Source organism: Phoxinus phoxinus, assembly GCF_949152265.1.
Source record: "Phoxinus phoxinus genome assembly, chromosome: 1".
NCBI classification, from domain to species: Eukaryota; Metazoa; Chordata; class Actinopteri; order Cypriniformes; family Leuciscidae; genus Phoxinus; species Phoxinus phoxinus.
The window spans coordinates 16752861-16772040 of NC_136876.1; the positions used below are offsets into that span (position 1 = coordinate 16752861).

The 19180-nt window shown below is 37.7% G+C and overlaps 2 protein-coding genes and 1 long non-coding RNA gene across 4 annotated transcripts in view; 2 read left to right on the top strand and 1 right to left on the bottom strand.

Moving 5' to 3' along the window:
- The window catches only part of LOC307009022, a 133328-nt gene extending 115133 nt beyond the window's left edge, over positions 1-18195 (top strand). The window contains exons 2-3 of the long non-coding RNA XR_013799941.1: positions 17045-17095; positions 18127-18195. This is a non-coding gene — a long non-coding RNA (uncharacterized lncRNA). The remainder of the gene's footprint in view (positions 1-17044; positions 17096-18126) is intronic.
- LOC307008913 (butyrophilin subfamily 1 member A1-like) overlaps positions 1-19180 on the bottom strand; it is a 250491-nt gene that overhangs the window by 139777 nt on the left and 91534 nt on the right. The gene's annotated exons all lie outside the window — the stretch shown is intronic.
- Positions 18548-19180, top strand: part of LOC307008983 (exportin-6-like) — a 56048-nt gene continuing 55415 nt past the window's right edge. The window contains exon 1 of the mRNA XM_079632347.1: positions 18548-18769. The gene's annotated coding sequence lies outside the window, so the exon portion shown is untranslated. The remainder of the gene's footprint in view (positions 18770-19180) is intronic.

Genomic DNA, 19180 nt, shown 5'->3' on the forward strand with positions numbered 1-19180 from the left:
AGCAGAAGCAGAGATGACGCGGAGCTGTTGTGCTGTAAACTAACCTAAATAAATAGAGTATGTCAGGTTTTTATGATTCGCAAACTTAGTTGGACAATTTCATACAGTCAACTAACTAACGTTTTACATAATGTTATATTAATATGCAAATGAAACACAAGCAAACAGATCCAACTCTGAAATTGCAGTTTATTATTGAGTCAACAAGAATTTACAAACAATGCGAAATCTACGTTAATTACAATGTTCTTTTACAGAACTCGGGATAACATATAGCGGTCTTGCCTCTAGGATGCGCGCGCATCCGGTATTGTTTGTATACAAGAAACCTGTATATTGAAGTTAGAAACGTGTGCACCAATGTAGTATAACTTTAGAGACGGTCCCTAAATGTGCGAATATCCAGTGTCAAGCCAACTTTATGCCCTAATTTGAATGGGAATCACTTAGCGTTAAATTTAACATGTTACGTCTGATCCTATATCTAGTGTAGCCTACATCCCCAATAAGGTGCGAGTTTGGTCTTTTATATCATTACTCCCCGTTCGGCTGCCGGCGGTGCTTATACCTGTTTGATGCAGTGAGCCGCAGGCTCATGTCAGAATTTTATTAACTAACATTAACAAAGATGAATAACTACTGTAAAAAATGTATTGCTCATTGTTCGTTAATGTTAGTTAATGCATTAAAAGTAGGGTAGACAATTTTCACAAGCTAGCTTTGAAAGGATTAGATCCCATCCTCCCTCAGAGCGTGGCCAGACACGCCTCCTTCAAAACACATGAACACACACAGCAGGGAGCAAACAAAAGCATCACAAGAGACGGTGTTAAACTACCTCATGTCTCAAAGCACATTACATTACAACAATAATAATGAACATAAACAACTTAAAGAGCTATGACCTGTACCACCTGACTGATCCAGATTCATTTCAGCGTTGATTATTGACGACGCTGAATCCAGCTTCTTATTCGCAGCTTCTTATTGACGCAATCCGTTCCACCTTAAATGACGCGAACTTCCGCGTTTGCTGGCTTCTTATTGACGCTCAACTTAGGGACCGTGCGGTTTTTCTCTTTTTCGCGTTTTTTAACGGAATTGTGTTACTTTTGTGTCTATTTTCAGAATAAAAGAATAATATTTGTTTTATGCAAATAACACTGATATATCAGCGAAAAATGACTGTAAAAATATAAAGGCACATAATTAGGCTACAGTATTCTTTAATAATTGTACATGTCAATTTAGGGACCATGTGGTTTTTCCTCTTATTTACACCTTTTTAGGGACCCTGTTTATATTGTTGGCCTATCTATTTTCAGAAAAGAATAATACACTATTTTGAAAGGTAAATAACAAATAATAATAACATAAAATGACTGTAAAAATTATAATGAGGCCTATACATCAATCTTTAATTATTGCAAATAACATAATTTGAATGTATTTAAAAATAAATGTATTGAATACTTTTTATTTATTTATTTTTATTATTATTACAAAGGAAAATGTCACAAAGTAACCAGAGATTATGCTCCAGCTTGGATCCAGCCCCTTATGAAGACTTCACAGACACATCCAGAACATCAAACATGGATGATTATAAATAAATTAAAATTTTATCATTGCTTTAAACTGCACATTAATGTTGCTTAAAATGCATGCGTTTGTAAATACTAATTTGTTCTATCTAATAACTGTACTTTCTGATATCTCATAAAATCCTACTGTGGTTTTGTAACAGAAATCTGCATTTTCTGTAAAGCTGCTTTGAAATATGTATTGTGAAAAATGTTATACAAATGAATGCATGTATGAATTAAATTGAATTGACTTGAAAGAGCCATTGCATTGTTACTGTACATTTTAAAGTTATGGACCCAATCTGACAACACAGAAGAGTTATCACATTGTTGGCCCACTTGGGGGTGTTTCACTGATGCTTTATCCTGCATCTGTGCTTGAATATAATCATGCACAATTTCGAGCTTTAAACTTGGCACTTTACACAGTGCACAATGAGCAGCCTAATGTATTTTCTGCCCATTTCGCGGCGCTGGTTCTCAGCCGCCTCAGAGGGTGCGTTTAATTGGACACTGTCCTATTATAGTAGAGCTACTACTCTAACGAAATCCAAATTTTAAGCAGTTTTTACTGTGGAATTATTTTTTTATGAAGCTTTAAACTTGGCACTTTACACAATGTACAATAATACGCCTATTTAATTTTCTACCCATTTCGCGGCTGTGTTTCTCAGCTGCCTCAGAGGGTGCGTTAAATTGGACGTGATCCCATTATAGTAGAGCTACTACTCTAACGAAATCCAAATTTTCAGCAGTTTTTACTGTGGAATTATTTTTTTATGAAGCTTTAAACTTGGCACTTTACAGTGCACATTGAGCCTAATGCATTTTCTGCCCATTTCGCGGCACTGTTTCTCAGCCGCCTCGGAGGGTGCGTTAAATTGGACACTGTCCCATTATAGTAGTGCTACGACTCTAACGAAATCCAAATTGTAAGCAGTTTTTACTGTGGAATTATTTTTTTATGAAGCTTTAAACTTGGCACTTTACACAATGTACAACAATCCGCCTTATGTATTTTCTAACCATTTCGCGGTGCTGTTTCTCAGCTACCTCAGAGGGTGCGTTAAATTGGACAAGATCCCATTATAGTAGTTCTACTACTCTAACGAAATCCAAATTTTCAGCAGTTTTTACTGTAGAATTATTTTTGTATGAATTTTTGAACTTGACACATTTCACAATGTAAAATAATCCGCCTATTGCATTTTCTGCACAATTCGCGGCACTTTTTCTCAGCTGCCTCAGAAGGTGCGTTAAATTGGACATGATCCCATTATAGCAGTACTACTACTCTAACGAAATCCAAATTTTAAGCATTTTTTACTGTGGAATTATTTTTTTATGAAGCTTTAAACTTGGCACTTTACACAATGTGCAATAATCCGCCTAATGTATTTTCTGCCTATTTCGCGGCGCTGTTTCTCAACCGCCTCAGAGGGTGCGTTAAATTGGACACTGTCCCATTATAGTAGAGCTACTACTATAACGATATGCAAATTTTAAGCAGTTTTTACTGTGGAATTATTTTTTTATGAAGCTTTAAACTTGGCACTTTACACAATGTACAATAATCCGCCTATTGCATTTTCTGCACAATTCGCGGCGCTGTTTCTCAGCTGCCTCAGAGGGTGCGTTAAATTGGACAAGATCCCATTATAGTAGTCCTACTACTCTAACGAAATCCAAATTTTCAGCAGTTTTTACTGTAAAATTATTTTTGTATGAAGCTTTAAACTTGGCACTTTACACAATGTACAATAATCCGCCTAATGTATTTTCTAACCATTTCGCGGCGCTGTTTCTCAGCTGCCTCAGAGGGTGCGTTAAATTGGACAAGATCCCATTATAGTAGTACTAATACTCTAACGAAACCCAAATTTTAAGCAGTTTTTACTGTGGAATTATTTTTTTATGAAGCTTTAAACTTGGCACTTTACACAATGTACAATAATCCGCCTAATGTATTTTCTGCCTATTTCGCGGCGCTGTTTCTCAACCGCCTCAGAGGGTGCGTTAAATTGGACACTGTCCCATTATAGTAGAGCTACTACTATAACGATATGCAAATTTTAAGCAGTTTTTACTGTGGAATTATTTTTTTATGAAGCTTTAAACTTGGCACTTTACACAATGTACAATAATCCGCCTATTGCATTTTCTGCACAATTCGCGGCGCTGTTTCTCAGCTGCCTCAGAGGGTGCGTTAAATTGGACACTGTCCCATTATAGTAGAGCTACCACTGTGACGAAATACAAATTTTAAGCAGTTTTTACTGTGGAATTATTTTTTTATGAAGCTTTAAACTTGGCACTTTACACAGTGCACAATGAGCCGCCTAATGTATTTTCTGCCCATGTCACGGCGCTGTTTCTCAGCCGCCTCAGAGGGTGCGTTAAATTGGACATGATCCCATTATAGTAGTACTACTACTCTAACGAAATCCAAATTTTAAGCAGTTTTTACTGTGGAATTATTTTTTATGAAGCTTTAAACTTGGCACTTTACACAATGTACAATAATCCGCCTAATGTATTTTCTAACCATTTCGCGGCGCTGTTTCTCAGCTGCCTCAGAGGGTGCGTTAAATTGGACAAGATCCCATTATAGTAGTACTAATACTCTAAAGAAATCCAAATTTTCAGCAGTTTTTACTGTAGAATTATTTTTGTATGAATTTTTGAACTTGACACATTTCACAATGTAAAATAATCCGCCTATTGCATTTTCTGCACAATTCGCGGCGCTGTTTCTCAGTCGCCCCAGAGGGTGCGTTAAATCGGACATGATCCCATTATAGTAGTACTACTACTCTAACGAAATCCAAATTTTAAGCATTTTTTACTGTGGAAATTTTTTTTTATGAAGCTTTAAACTTGGCACTTTACACAATGTGCAATAATCCGCCTAATGTATTTTCTGCCCATTTTGCGGCAGTTTCTCGGCAACCTCAGAGGGTGCGTTAAATTGGACACTGTCCCATTATAGTAGAGCTACCACTGTAACGAAATACAAATTTTAAGCAGTTTTTACTGTGGAGTTATTTTTTTATGAAGCTTTAAACTTGGCACTTTACACAGTGCACAATGAGCCGCCTAATGTATTTTCTGCCCATTTCGCGGCGCTGTTTCTCAGCTGCCTCAGAGGGTGCGTTAAATTAGACACGATCCCATTATAGTAGAGCTACCACTGTAACGAAATACAAATTTTAAGCAGTTTTTACTGCGGAATTATTTTTTTATGAAGCTTTAAACTTGGCACTTTACACAGTGTACAATAATCCGCCTATTGCATTTTCTGCACAATTCGCGGCGCTGTTTCTCGGCAATCCCATAGGGTGCGTTAAATTGGACATTATCCCATTATAGTAGTCCTACTATAACGAAATCCAAATTTTAAGCAGTTTTTACTGTGAAATTATTTTTTTATGAAGCTTTAAACTTTGCACTTTAAACACAGTGCACAATGAGCCGCCTAATGCGCAGAGAAATTGGCAAAAAATACATTAGGCGGATTATTGTTCATTGTGTAAAGTGGCAAGTTTAAAGCTTCATAAAAAAATAATTCCACAGTAAAAACTGCTTAAAATTTGCATATCGTTAGAGTAGTAGCTCTACTATATTGGGACTGTGTCCAATTTAACGCACCCTCTGAGGCGGCTGAGAAACAGCGCCGCGACATGGGCAGAAAATACATTAGGCTCATTGTGCACTGTGTGAAGTGCCAAGTTTAAAGCTTCATAAAAAAATAATTCCACAGTAAAAACTGCCTAAAATGTGGGTTTCGTTAGAGTAATAGCTCTACTATGATGGGATCTTGTCCAATTTAACGCACCCTCTGAGGCGGCTGAGAAACAGCGCCGCGACATGGGCAGAAAATACATTAGGCTCATTGTGCACTGTGTAAAGTGCCAAGTTTAAAGCTTCATAAAAAAATAATTCCACAGTAAAAACTGCTTAAAATGTGGATTTCTTTAGAGTAGTAGCTCTACTATAATGGGATAATGTCCAATTTAACGCACACTCTGAGGTTGCCGAGAAACAGCGCCACGAATTGTGCAGAAAATGCAATAGGCGGATTATTGTACATTGTGTAAAGTGCCAAGTTTAAAGCTTCATACAAAAATAATTCTACAGTAAAAACTGCTGAAAATTTGGATTTCGTTAGAGTAGTAGGACTACTATAATGGGATCTTGTCCAATTTAACGCACCCTCTGAGGCGGCTGAGAACCAGCGCCGCGAAATGGGCAGAAAATACATTAGGCGGATTATTGTACATTGTGTAAAGTGGTTAGTTTAAAGCTTCATGAAAAAATAATTCCACAGTAAAAACTGCTTAAAATTTGGATTTCGTTAGAGTAGTAGTACTACTATAATGGGATCATGTCCAATTTAACGCACCCTCTGAGGCGGCTGAGAAACAGCGCCGTGACATGGGCAGAAAATACATTAGGCTCATTGTGCACTGTGTAAAGTGCCAAGTTTAAAGCTTCATAAAAAAATAATTCCACAGTAAAAACTGCTTAAAATTTGGATTTCGTTAGAGTAGTAGCTCTACTATAATGGGATCTTGTCCAATTTAACGCACCCTCTGAGGCGGCTGAGAAACAGCGCCGCGAAATGGGCAGAAAATACAGTAGGCGGATTATTGTACATTGTGTAAAGTGCCAAGTTTAAAGCTTCATAAAAAAATTATTCCACAGTAAAAACTGCTTAAAATTTGGATTTCGTTAGAGTAGTAGCTCTTCTATAATGGGACCATGTCCAATTTAACGCACCCTCTCTGAGGCGGCTGAGAAACAGCGCCGCGACATGGGCAGAAAATACATTAGGCTCATTGTGCACTGTGTAAAGTGCCAAGTTTAAAGCTTCATAAAAAAATAATTTCACAGTAAAAACTGCTTAAAATTTGGATTTCGTTAGATTAGTAGCTTTACTATAATGGGATAATGTCCAATTTAACGCACCCTCTGAGCCGTCTGAGAAACAGCGCCGCGAATTGTGCAGAAAATGCAATAGGCGGATTATTTTACATTGTGAAATGTGTCAAGTTCAAAAATTCATACAAAAATAATTCTACAGTAAAAACTGCTGAAAATTTGGATTTCGTTAGAGTATTAGTACTACTATAATGGGATCTTGTCCAATTTAACGCACCCTCTGAGGCAGCTGAGAAACAGCGCCGCGAAATGGTTAGAAAATACATTAGGCGGATTATTGTACATTGTGTAAAGTGCCAAGTTTAAAGCTTCATACAAAAATAATTCTACAGTAAAAACTGCTGAAAATTTGGATTTCGTTAGAGTAGTAGGACTACTATAATGGGATCTTGTCCAATTTAACGCACCCTCTGAGGCAGCTGAGAAACAGCGCCGCGAAATGGTTAGAAAATACATTAGGCGGATTATTGTACATTGTGTAAAGTGCCAAGTTTAAAGCTTCATAAAACAATAATTCCACAGTAAAAACTGCTGAAAATTTGGATTTCGTTAGAGTAGTAGTACTGCTATAATGGGATCATGTCCAATTTAACGCACCCTCTGAGGCAGCTGAGAAACAGTGCCGCGAATTGTGCAGAAAATACATTAGGCGGATTATTGTACATTGTGAAATGTGTCAAGTTCAAAAATTCATACAAAAATAATTCTACAGTAAAAACTGCTGAAAATTTGGATTTCGTTAGAGTATTAGGACTACTATAATGGGATCTTGTCCAATTTAACGCACCCTCTGAGGCAGCTGAGAAACAGCGCCGCGAAATGGTTAGAAAATACATTAGGCGGATTATTGTACATTGTGTAAAGTGCCAAGTTTAAAGCTTCATACAAAAATAATTCTACAGTAAAAACTGCTGAAAATTTGGATTTCGTTAGAGTAGTAGGACTACTATAATGGGATCTTGTCCAATTTAACGCACCCTCCGAGGCAGCTGAGAAACAGTGCCGCGAAATGGTTAGAAAATACATTAGGCGGATTATTGTACATTGTGAAATGTGTCAAGTTCAAAAATTCATACAAAAATAATTCTACAGTAAAAACTGCTGAAAATTTGGATTTCGTTAGAGTAGTAGCTTTACTATAATGGGATCTTGTCCAATTTAACGCACCCTCTGAGGCAGCTGAGAAACAGCGCCGCGAAATGGTTAGAAAATACATTAGGCGGATTATTGTACATTGTGTAAAGTGCCAAGTTTAAAGCTTCATAAAAAAATAATTCCACAGTAAAAACTGCTTAAAATTTGGATTTCGTTAGAGTAGTAGTACTACTATAATGGGATCATGTCCAATTTAACGCACCCTCTAACTGCACCCACACACCGGACGCGAATAGCGCGTCAGGCGCGAGTGATTTCAATGTTAAGTCAATGCAAAGACGCGTTACACGCGTTTTACGCGCGTAACGCGTCTTTGCATTGACTTAACATTGAAATCACTCGCGCCTGACGCGCTATTCGCGTCCGGTGTGAACGCACCATGAGGCGGCTGAGAAACAGCGCCGTGACATGGGCAGAAAATACATTAGGCGGCTCATTGTGCACTGTGTAAAGTGCCAAGTTTAAAGCTTCATAAAAAAATAATTCCACAGTAAAAACTGCTTAAAATTTGTATTTCGTCACAGTGGTAGCTCTACTATAATGGGACAGTGTCCAATTTAACGCACCCTCTGAGCCGTCTGAGAAACAGCGCCGCGAATTGTGCAGAAAATGCAATAGGCGGATTATTTTACATTGTGAAATGTGTCAAGTTCAAAAATTCATACAAAAATAATTCTACAGTAAAAACTGCTGAAAATTTGGATTTCGTTAGAGTATTAGTACTACTATAATGGGATCTTGTCCAATTTAACGCACCCTCTGAGGCAGCTGAGAAACAGCGCCGCGAAATGGTTAGAAAATACATTAGGCGGATTATTGTACATTGTGTAAAGTGCCAAGTTTAAAGCTTCATACAAAAATAATTCTACAGTAAAAACTGCTGAAAATTTGGATTTCGTTAGAGTAGTAGGACTACTATAATGGGATCTTGTCCAATTTAACGCACCCTCTGAGGCAGCTGAGAAACAGCGCCACGAAATGGTTAGAAAATACATTAGGCGGATTATTGTACATTGTGTAAAGTGCCAAGTTTAAAGCTTCATAAAACAATAATTCCACAGTAAAAACTGCTGAAAATTTGGATTTCGTTAGAGTAGTAGTACTGCTATAATGGGATCATGTCCAATTTAACGCACCCTCTGAGGCAGCTGAGAAACAGTGCCGCGAATTGTGCAGAAAATACATTAGGCGGATTATTGCACATTGTGAAATGTGTCAAGTTCAAAAATTCATACAAAAATAATTCTACAGTAAAAACTGCTGAAAATTTGGATTTCGTTAGAGTAGTAGGACTACTATAATGGGATTCTTGTCCAATTTAACGCACCCTCTGAGGCAGCTGAGAAACAGCGCCGCGAAATGGTTAGAAAATATATTAGGCGGATTATTGTACATTGTGAAATGTGTCAAGTTCAAAAATTCATACAAAAATAATTCTACAGTAAAAACTGCTGAAAATTTGGATTTCGTTAGAGTAGTAGGACTACTATAATGGGATCTTGTCCAATTTAACGCACCCTCTGAGGCAGCTGAGAAACAGCGCCGCGAAATGGTTAGAAAATACATTAGGCGGATTATTGTACATTGTGAAATGTGTCAAGTTCAAAAATTCATACAAAAATAATTCTACAGTAAAAACTGCTGAAAATTTGGATTTCGTTAGAGTATTAGTACTACTATAATGGGATCTTGTCCAATTTAACGCACCCTCTGAGGCAGCTGAGAAACAGCGCCGCGAAATGGTTAGAAAATACATTAGGCGGATTATTGTACATTGTGTAAAGTGCCAAGTTTAAAGCTTCATACAAAAATAATTCTACAGTAAAAACTGCTGAAAATTTGGATTTCGTTAGAGTAGTAGGACTACTATAATGGGATCTTGTCCAATTTAACGCACCCTCCGAGGCAGCTGAGAAACAGTGCCGCGAAATGGTTAGAAAATACATTAGGCGGATTATTGTACATTGTGAAATGTGTCAAGTTCAAAAATTCATACAAAAATAATTCTACAGTAAAAACTGCTGAAAATTTGGATTTCGTTAGAGTAGTAGCTTTACTATAATGGGATCTTGTCCAATTTAACGCACCCTCTGAGGCAGCTGAGAAACAGCGCCGCGAAATGGTTAGAAAATACATTAGGCGGATTATTGTACATTGTGTAAAGTGCCAAGTTTAAAGCTTCATAAAAACATAATTCCACAGTAAAAACTGCTTAAAATTTGGATTTCGTTAGAGTAGTAGTACTACTATAATGGGATCATGTCCAATTTAACGCACCCTCTGAGGCGGCTGAGAAACAGCGCCGTGACATGGGCAGAAAATACATTAGGCGGCTCATTGTGCACTGTGTAAAGTGCCAAGTTTAAAGCTTCATAAAAAAATAATTCCACAGTAAAAACTGCTTAAAATTTGTATTTCGTCACAGTGGTAGCTCTACTATAATGGGACAGTGTCCAATTTAACGCACCCTCTGAGGCAGCTGAGAAACAGCGCCGCGAATTGTGCAGAAAATGCAATAGGCGGATTATTGTACATTGTGTAAAGTGCCAAGTTTAAAGCTTCATAAAAAAATAATTCCACAGTAAAAACTGCTTAAAATTTGCATATCGTTATAGTAGTAGCTCTACTATAATGGGACAGTGTCCAATTTAACGCACCCTCTGAGGCGGTTGAGAAACAGCGCCGCGAAATAGGCAGAAAATAGGCTACATTAGGCGGATTATTGTACATTGTGTAAAGTGCCAAGTTTAAAGCTTCATAAAAAAATAATTCCACAGTAAAAACTGCTTAAAATTTGGGTTTCGTTAGAGTATTAGTACTACTATAATGGGATCTTGTCCAATTTAACGCACCCTCTGAGGCAGCTGAGAAACAGCGCCGCGAAATGGGCAGAAAATACATTAGGCGGATTATTGTACATTGTGTAAAGTGCCAAGTTTAAAGCTTCATACAAAAATAATTCTACAGTAAAAACTGCTGAAAATTTGGATTTCGTTAGAGTAGTAGGACTACTATAATGGGATCTTGTCCAATTTAACGCACCCTCTGAGGCAGCTGAGAAACAGCGCCGCGAAATGGTTAGAAAATACATTAGGCGGATTATTGTACATTGTGTAAAGTGCCAAGTTTAAAGCTTCATACAAAAATAATTCTACAGTAAAAACTGCTGAAAATTTGGATTTCGTTAGAGTAGTAGGACTACTATAATGGGATCTTGTCCAATTTAACGCACCCTCTGAGGCAGCTGAGAAACAGCGCCGCGAAATGGGCAGAAAATACATTAGGCGGCTCATTGTGCACTGTGTAAAGTGCCAAGTTTAAAGCTTCATAAAAAAATAATTCCACAGTAAAAACTGCTTAAAATTTGTATTTCGTCACAGTGGTAGCTCTACTATAATGGGACAGTGTCCAATTTAACGCACCCTCTGAGGCAGCTGAGAAACAGCGCCGCGAATTGTGCAGAAAATGCAATAGGCGGATTATTGTACATTGTGTAAAGTGCCAAGTTTAAAGCTTCATAAAAAAATAATTCCACAGTAAAAACTGCTTAAAATTTGCATATCGTTATAGTAGTAGCTCTACTATAATGGGACAGTGTCCAATTTAACGCACCCTCTGAGGCGGTTGAGAAACAGCGCCGCGAAATAGGCAGAAAATACATTAGGCGGATTATTGCACATTGTGTAAAGTGCCAAGTTTAAAGCTTCATAAAAAAATAATTCCACAGTAAAAAATGCTTAAAATTTGGATTTCGTTAGAGTAGTAGTACTGCTATAATGGGATCATGTCCAATTTAACGCACCCTCTGAGGCAGCTGAGAAAAAGTGCCGCGAATTGTGCAGAAAATGCAATAGGCGGATTATTTTACATTGTGAAATGTGTCAAGTTCAAAAATTCATACAAAAATAATTCTACAGTAAAAACTGCTGAAAATTTGGATTTCGTTAGAGTAGTAGAACTACTATAATGGGATCTTGTCCAATTTAACGCACCCTCTGAGGTAGCTGAGAAACAGCACCGCGAAATGGTTAGAAAATACATAAGGCGGATTGTTGTACATTGTGTAAAGTGCCAAGTTTAAAGCTTCATAAAAAAATAATTCCACAGTAAAAACTGCTTACAATTTGGATTTCGTTAGAGTCGTAGCACTACTATAATGGGACAGTGTCCAATTTAACGCACCCTCCGAGGCGGCTGAGAAACAGTGCCGCGAAATGGGCAGAAAATGCATTAGGCTCAATGTGCACTGTAAAGTGCCAAGTTTAAAGCTTCATAAAAAAATAATTCCACAGTAAAAACTGCTGAAAATTTGGATTTCGTTAGAGTAGTAGCTCTACTATAATGGGATCACGTCCAATTTAACGCACCCTCTGAGGCAGCTGAGAAACACAGCCGCGAAATGGGTAGAAAATTAAATAGGCGTATTATTGTACATTGTGTAAAGTGCCAAGTTTAAAGCTTCATAAAAAAATAATTCCACAGTAAAAACTGCTTAAAATTTGGATTTCGTTAGAGTAGTAGCTCTACTATAATAGGACAGTGTCCAATTAAACGCACCCTCTGAGGCGGCTGAGAACCAGCGCCGCGAAATGGGCAGAAAATACATTAGGCTGCTCATTGTGCACTGTGTAAAGTGCCAAGTTTAAAGCTTGAAATTGTGCATGATTATATTCAAGCACAGATGCAGGATAAAGCATCAGTGAAACACCCCCAAGTGGGCCAACAATGTGATAACTCTTCTGTGTTGTCAGATTGGGTCCATAACTTTAAAATGTACAGTAACAATGCAATGGCTCTTTTAAGTCAATTCAATTTAATTCATACATGCATTCATTTGTATAACATTTTTCACAATACATATTTCAAAGCAGCTTTACAGAAAATGCAGATTTCTGTTACAAAACCACAGTAGGATTTTATGAGATATCAGAAAGTACAGTTATTAGATAGAACAAATTAGTATTTACAAACGCATGCATTTTAAGCAACATTAATGTGCAGTTTAAAGCAATGATAAAATTTTAATTTATTTATAATCATCCATGTTTGATGTTCTGGATGTGTCTGTGAAGTCTTCATAAGGGGCTGGATCCAAGCTGGAGCATAATCTCTGGTTACTTTGTGACATTTTCCTTTGTAATAATAATAAAAATAAATAAATAAAAAGTATTCAATACATTTATTTTTAAATTCATTCAAATTATGTTATTTGCAATAATTAAAGATTGATGTATAGGCCTCATTATAATTTTTACAGTCATTTTATGTTATTATTATTTGTTATTTACCTTTCAAAATAGTGTATTATTCTTTTCTGAAAATAGATAGGCCAACAATATAAACAGGGTCCCTAAAAGGTGTAAATAAGAGGAAAAACCACATGGTCCCTAAATTGACATGTACAATTATTAAAGAATACTGTAGCCTAATTATGTGCCTTTATATTTTTACAGTCATTTTTCGCTGATATATCAGTGTTATTTGCATTTAAAACAAATATTATTCTTTTATTCTGAAAATAGACACAAAAGTAACACAATTCCGTTAAAAAACGCGAAATAGAGAAAAACCGCACGGTCCCTAAGTTGAGCGTCAATAAGAAGCCAGCAAACGCGGAAGTTCGCGTCATTTAAGGTGGAACGGATTGCGTCAATAAGAAGCTGCGAATAAGAAGCTGGATTCAGCGTCGTTGATTATTGATATAGAACAAGCGTGCCGCACAAGCCCTGGAAAGTGAAGCCAAAGTGTCTCGATCGGGACCCGGTGGCTGGTCCTAGTATTGGTCATAAACCCCGCCTCCCCCTGTTATTCAACGGGACGGGAGAAGAGAACTAAACAATTAAATTACACTTCAAATATCTTTTTCCAAAGGTGGTTTCTGTCATTTGCTGTCGTTTTTATCACGCTGATGTAAGTTCAAGTGTCTGTTTTTAAAATAAGTTTGTTTTTATTTAGATACGTGATGCTATAAAAACGGTGGTGTAACGTCATGATTGACAGCTGTGATTGACAGGTTCTCTGAGCGGAGTAGTCACTGAAGCACCAACTGACTTTTTTTTCGGGATCTTCGGAGGACTGAGGAGATTGTATTTACTTTATTTTAACAAGCCTCTAGTACTGCAATCAACAGACATCAAAATTTGAGCAGAACGGAGGAACGGAGCAGAGATAGGTCACTTAAAAAAATTGCAGGGAGAGTGCATTCTGCGAGAGTGAGGGCGGGGCGTTGATTTCGGGGATTCGTAAATTTGGAGAAGCATCCAGACCAGCTGCAGCCCCGCAGACTCACTTCTTGCTAGACACATAAGGCTTGTTTGAGATGCGCCTTGCCTCGCCTGAATTGTATGCGAGAGTAGGCGGCTGCAGTGAGGGGAGGAGTGGAAAAAGCGCCGGCAAGCCGGACAGTTCTCTCTTCTCGCAGTGGATCTGACAGCTGTGAGATCAAAGATGGATATCGCGGGATTCACGCTCGTGCACAGTGTTGCTAATAAACTGGATATAATTTAAGTTCTGTTGCTTTTATATGAAAATAAATATAATGAACAAGACACCCAAAGCACTTGTTATTTAATCCCATTCCAAATACATGTTTATCAATCTTTTTTTTTTTTTAATACAGACATGTTATATAGTCTATATAGGCCTATATTTTTGATAAAAATTACATGCCGGTAATCACATAATCCATAGAGATCGCACTGTCAGAGAGTTTGGGAATACTCACACATAATTTATACACATAAAAACACGAAATCAGAGTTTTAAATTCAAACATTTTAAAAGAGAACAATACGTCAAGGTTGTTTAAACCAATGAGCATTAAGCTGTGTCGTCAGCAAGTCGTTTCCCATCATGCTTTTGATCCGCGCAGTCGGTGGAGAGCAACCATAAGGCTTGTTTGAGATGAGCAAAATCTGCGCAGAACCGATCACCGGTGATCAGCGCAAGATGCATGCCGGTTAGAAATGTGTCCGAGTGCGGTCCGCCTGGCTCTGATGCCATGCTGACGTATGTCAAAAAACTCTCGCGAGCGCAAGGCGCACGTGTCGGATTCTGCAGTCGCGCGCAGTTGCTCTCCACCGACTGCGCTGATCAAAAGCATGATGGGAAACGACTTGCTGACGACACAGGTTGATGCTCATTGGTTTAAACAACCATGATGTAATGTTCTCTTTTAAAATGTTTGATTTTAAAACTCTGATATCATGTTTTATGTGTAAATTATGTGTGAATATTCCCAAACTCTCTGACAGTGCGATCTCTATATGGATTATGTGATTATGTTATTTTTATTTAAAAAAAATATAGAAACACATGTCTGTATTAAAGAAAAAAATATATATTGATAAACACGTATTTGGAATGGGATTAAATAAGTGCTTTGGGTGTCTTGTTCATTATCTATTTATTTTCAAATAAAAGCAACAGAACTTAAATTACATCCAGTTTATTAGCAACACTGTGCACGAGCGTGAATCCCGTGAATCCCGCGATATCCATCTTTGATCTCACAGGTGTCAGATCCACTGTGAGAAGAGAGAACTGTCCGGCCTGCCTGCGCTTTTTTCACTCCTCCCCTCACTGCAGCCGCCTACTCTCGCATACATTTCAGGCGAGGCAAGGCGCATCTCAAACAAGCCTATAGACAGTATGAGCAACTGCGCGCGACTGCAGAATCCGACAGGTGTGCCTTGCGCTCGCGAGAGATTTTTGACATACGCCAGCATGACATCAGAGCCAGGCGGAACGCAGTCGGACACATTTCTAACCGGCATGCATCTCGCGGTGATCACCGGTGATCGGTTCTGCGCAGATTTTGCTTATCTCAAACAAGCCTCTGCCTATATACTGTCTATGGCTAGACCTTTATATACTGTCTATGGGCTAGAGACACCAGTGGCTGGACACCACAGCAGACGTCATTTCCTTTTCAAATTGACGTCATTTCCGTATCGTCATTCACTTTTCAAATTTGACGCGCCATACAGATGTCAGCGGTAAGAAAAAATAATAAACTGTCGATGATTTATAGGTCATGTCAGAATTCAAATGCACAAACTAGCTATTTAAAAAAATCGTCTTGTTTTCAAGGTACTGTGTCGTGTTTTTTAAAGGTATTAGTGAACTCTGGTGTGCCTCAATTCTAGAGCTAGGTTGCTAACTTACAATAGATTTTACTGCTACAAGAACAGTCTTGGCAGAGAATAGTCTAAAATGCTAGGTTGTCTATGCACACGAGAGTTTGCTAGCTAGCTATGTTTTTTGTTGAAGTAGTACTTTTTCCTATGCACGTGTAAATGCCTGATGTTTAATATGTTTATGATGATGTTTAAAGCGCTTTGGTGGCCATGGCTCTGTTGAAAGCGCTATATAGCCTAAATGCAGTCCATTTACCATTTTACATAGTTTGTATAGGAGAATGTTAACATTTATATGTTTTTTTTTGTTTTTGTTACCACACTATTTTTTACAGTCCATCTACCACACACAACTTTTCACCTACATTGTTCAATTCCTTTTTTTTTTTAAAGTTATTAATTGGATTTTTGTAAACTCTTATGAATTATAAGGTACTACCGGTATTTCATGTGTCACTATACTTATTACGTAAACAATCTATTAATACTACCCTCTTCTTTTAGGCAAATCACATTAGTGTGCGTAAAGGGACGGAGCTACCACCAATACAGAAATGCACAGAGTGCTGCAGCCGGTATCATTGCCCGCTGTGCAATTCAAAAAAAAATTAAACCCACAGACCGATACCGTGTAATCATTCATTTAAAGGCTCACCTTGCGAGATCTGTAAAATACAAAGGTGGGTACATTTTCTCAATATGACACACCATTTGTATATTATTTGAATCTGTAGTTAATGTTTTTTTGTATTTGTTTCCACAGGCATGTAACATGTACAGCTTGATGGATGTGGTGAGCAGTCTACAATTTAGACACCGGGCCCATTATGTTTGGCTGGAGAGTACGTTTTTAATCAATTTTTCATTTCTGTATTGGCCTTGAATCAACACTTGTACTCTATTATAGTTAAATATAAACATGCTCATTCTAATCATATTGTACATCTGTTCTTGCTTTAGGTGTGGTGAATGTCAAAAACTGCCCCAGGCTGTAAGAGACATGTGTGTCCCTTTTAAAATTGTACAATGCAGAAATTGCAGATGTTTTTTCAAAGACTGGGTGGGGTACTGTGGAAACGGAAGACGTGGAGAGCTGCGAGGGTTTTATACAGACCCTGAATTTCCTGAGCATTGCCCAGACTGCCAGTTTTAGGGGGCAGGAATGAGGTGTGGTGTGCAATAGTTTATTTTGAACTGTTCAGATTTTATTTTCTCTTGAAATAGGGACTTCCCCCACAACCTTACGGGCCTGACTGTGGCATCTTCATTCTGATGGTCAGATTGTGTATTTTCTAGAGCCGGGACTTTAACGGGACACAAAAAATAACGCGTTTCATTTTTTTTACGCATTTTAATCGCACTTATTTTTGCACCGTGGAACGTTTCTCACTGGATGAGTTTAGGCGGACCGATTATACTGGAGCACCAATAGCGTTCATAACTTGATAACTTCAGACAACAACAAACCACAGTGAACATGAACAAAGAAGCTGACGAGACCGCTTTGGTTGGCCCCGTGGATGGGACATTTTGTTATAAAAAACGAACGGATGGAAGCGTCGATAAGAGCGTGGTTGTGTGCAAGCTATGCAACAAGGAATTCGGAACGGCTATTGCTACACTTAATGGCAAAAATAGCACTGGTCTGCTGGACTTGGTTGAACAAAAATAAACAATATTTTGTTGCTTAAGCTTATGTATTCAGTCATTATTCAATGGTATACTAAAAATCCATGTGAAAAAAATTACTTCTCACTGTTCTCAGGTCAAATATTTATATGCAATGAAAATGCAATTAATTTCGATTAATTAATTACAAAGCCTCTAATTAATTAGATTAATTTTTTTAATCGAGTCCCGGCCCTAGTAATTTCCAATAAATATTTCAAAACCATGAAGTGTTCATTTGATCTGGATTGTTTGGTAAATTGTCTGATCATGTATGTATATGAATCTACATGTACAAGTCTGTTGTATTGACAAAACGTTATAGTCCATTGATCTAGGCTGAATTTAAGTCACAAAAAATTGTGATATGATCTGAACAATATATATTTTCGAGGTGGTTCTTGTGAATGCAGTTTGCATGAATTATTGATGTTATAATATTAAGTATATTATTGAGAATTGTTTTATGTAAAGACATATGATAAAGATCATATTTCAATTTGCACACAGCTTTTATATTATATATTTTAAGTCATAAAAGTAAAATGACAATATGGAAAAGACGTGTGCAAAAGCCTGCAAAGAATGCTGTCTATCCACTGGTGAAAACAGAAAATGAATATGCTCTCTATCCATAGGTGAAAATATAAAATGAATATATGTCAATCCAGAGGTGAAAATAGGAAATAAAATTGTGAAACCGGAAATTAGCGGCGAAACGGAAATGACGGAGAAAAAGGAAATGACGTAGGCTGTCTATCCACTGGTGTCCAGCCACTGGTGTCTAGCCGGTGTGGTGAAGTGTTGGGTCCGGCTGAAGTGTTGAGTCTGGGCTAAAGAGCCAAGCAATCCGATTGGTTCAAAGCACGTTTTATGGGTAATCGCTTTAGTGCCTGGTTACAAATCATACAAAATCACATAATTAAAGAAGTCGTTTGACCTACGTTATAACGAGTCATTAATGTATTTGTTGTAGAGTGAGCTTTTGTTCATTGACCTGTAGGGGGCAATCTAATGTCGTTCGACTTTGGCTTAAGAGTAGCAAAGAAGAAACTGTTAGACACATGCATTCCACCTGGGCTGTTATCACGTGTACTGCTGGCTTGATGTTTCCTGAGTAAATTTACTTCTTGAACGTATTTGTCTCCTCCAAGTTATTACATTTTGGCGACGAGGATGAAAGTAAGAGAAGAAAATGCCTTGAAGAGAATTCAAGTTTTGGAAGGTGAAGAAGTTTAATCCATACAAGTTGGAGCTTTGGAAAAGAAGATGGCCAACATGGTAGGAACAGTCACACCATTTGACAGTCAATCTCAGTCTTGGGAAGAATATTGTGAAATCTTGGAGCATTTCTTTGAGGCAAATGAAATTACAGAAGCAGTCAAGCAAATAGCTATATTGTTGAGCACTGTAGGAAGTCAAACATACAGTCTACTGAGGAATTTACTGAGCCCAGTTAAACCAGGAACAAAGACATTTGGTGAATTAGTAGAATTGCTTAAAGAGCATTTCAACGCAAAACCTAGTGAAATTGTACAGCGGTTTAAATTCAATTCAAGATCAAGAGAAGAGGGGGAAACTACTCGAGTATGTGGCAGTTTTAAGGAAATTGGCTCATGATTGTAACTATGGAGAAAAATTTACAGAAATGCTTCGGGATAGACTGGTATGTGGCATAAATGATGACCGTAT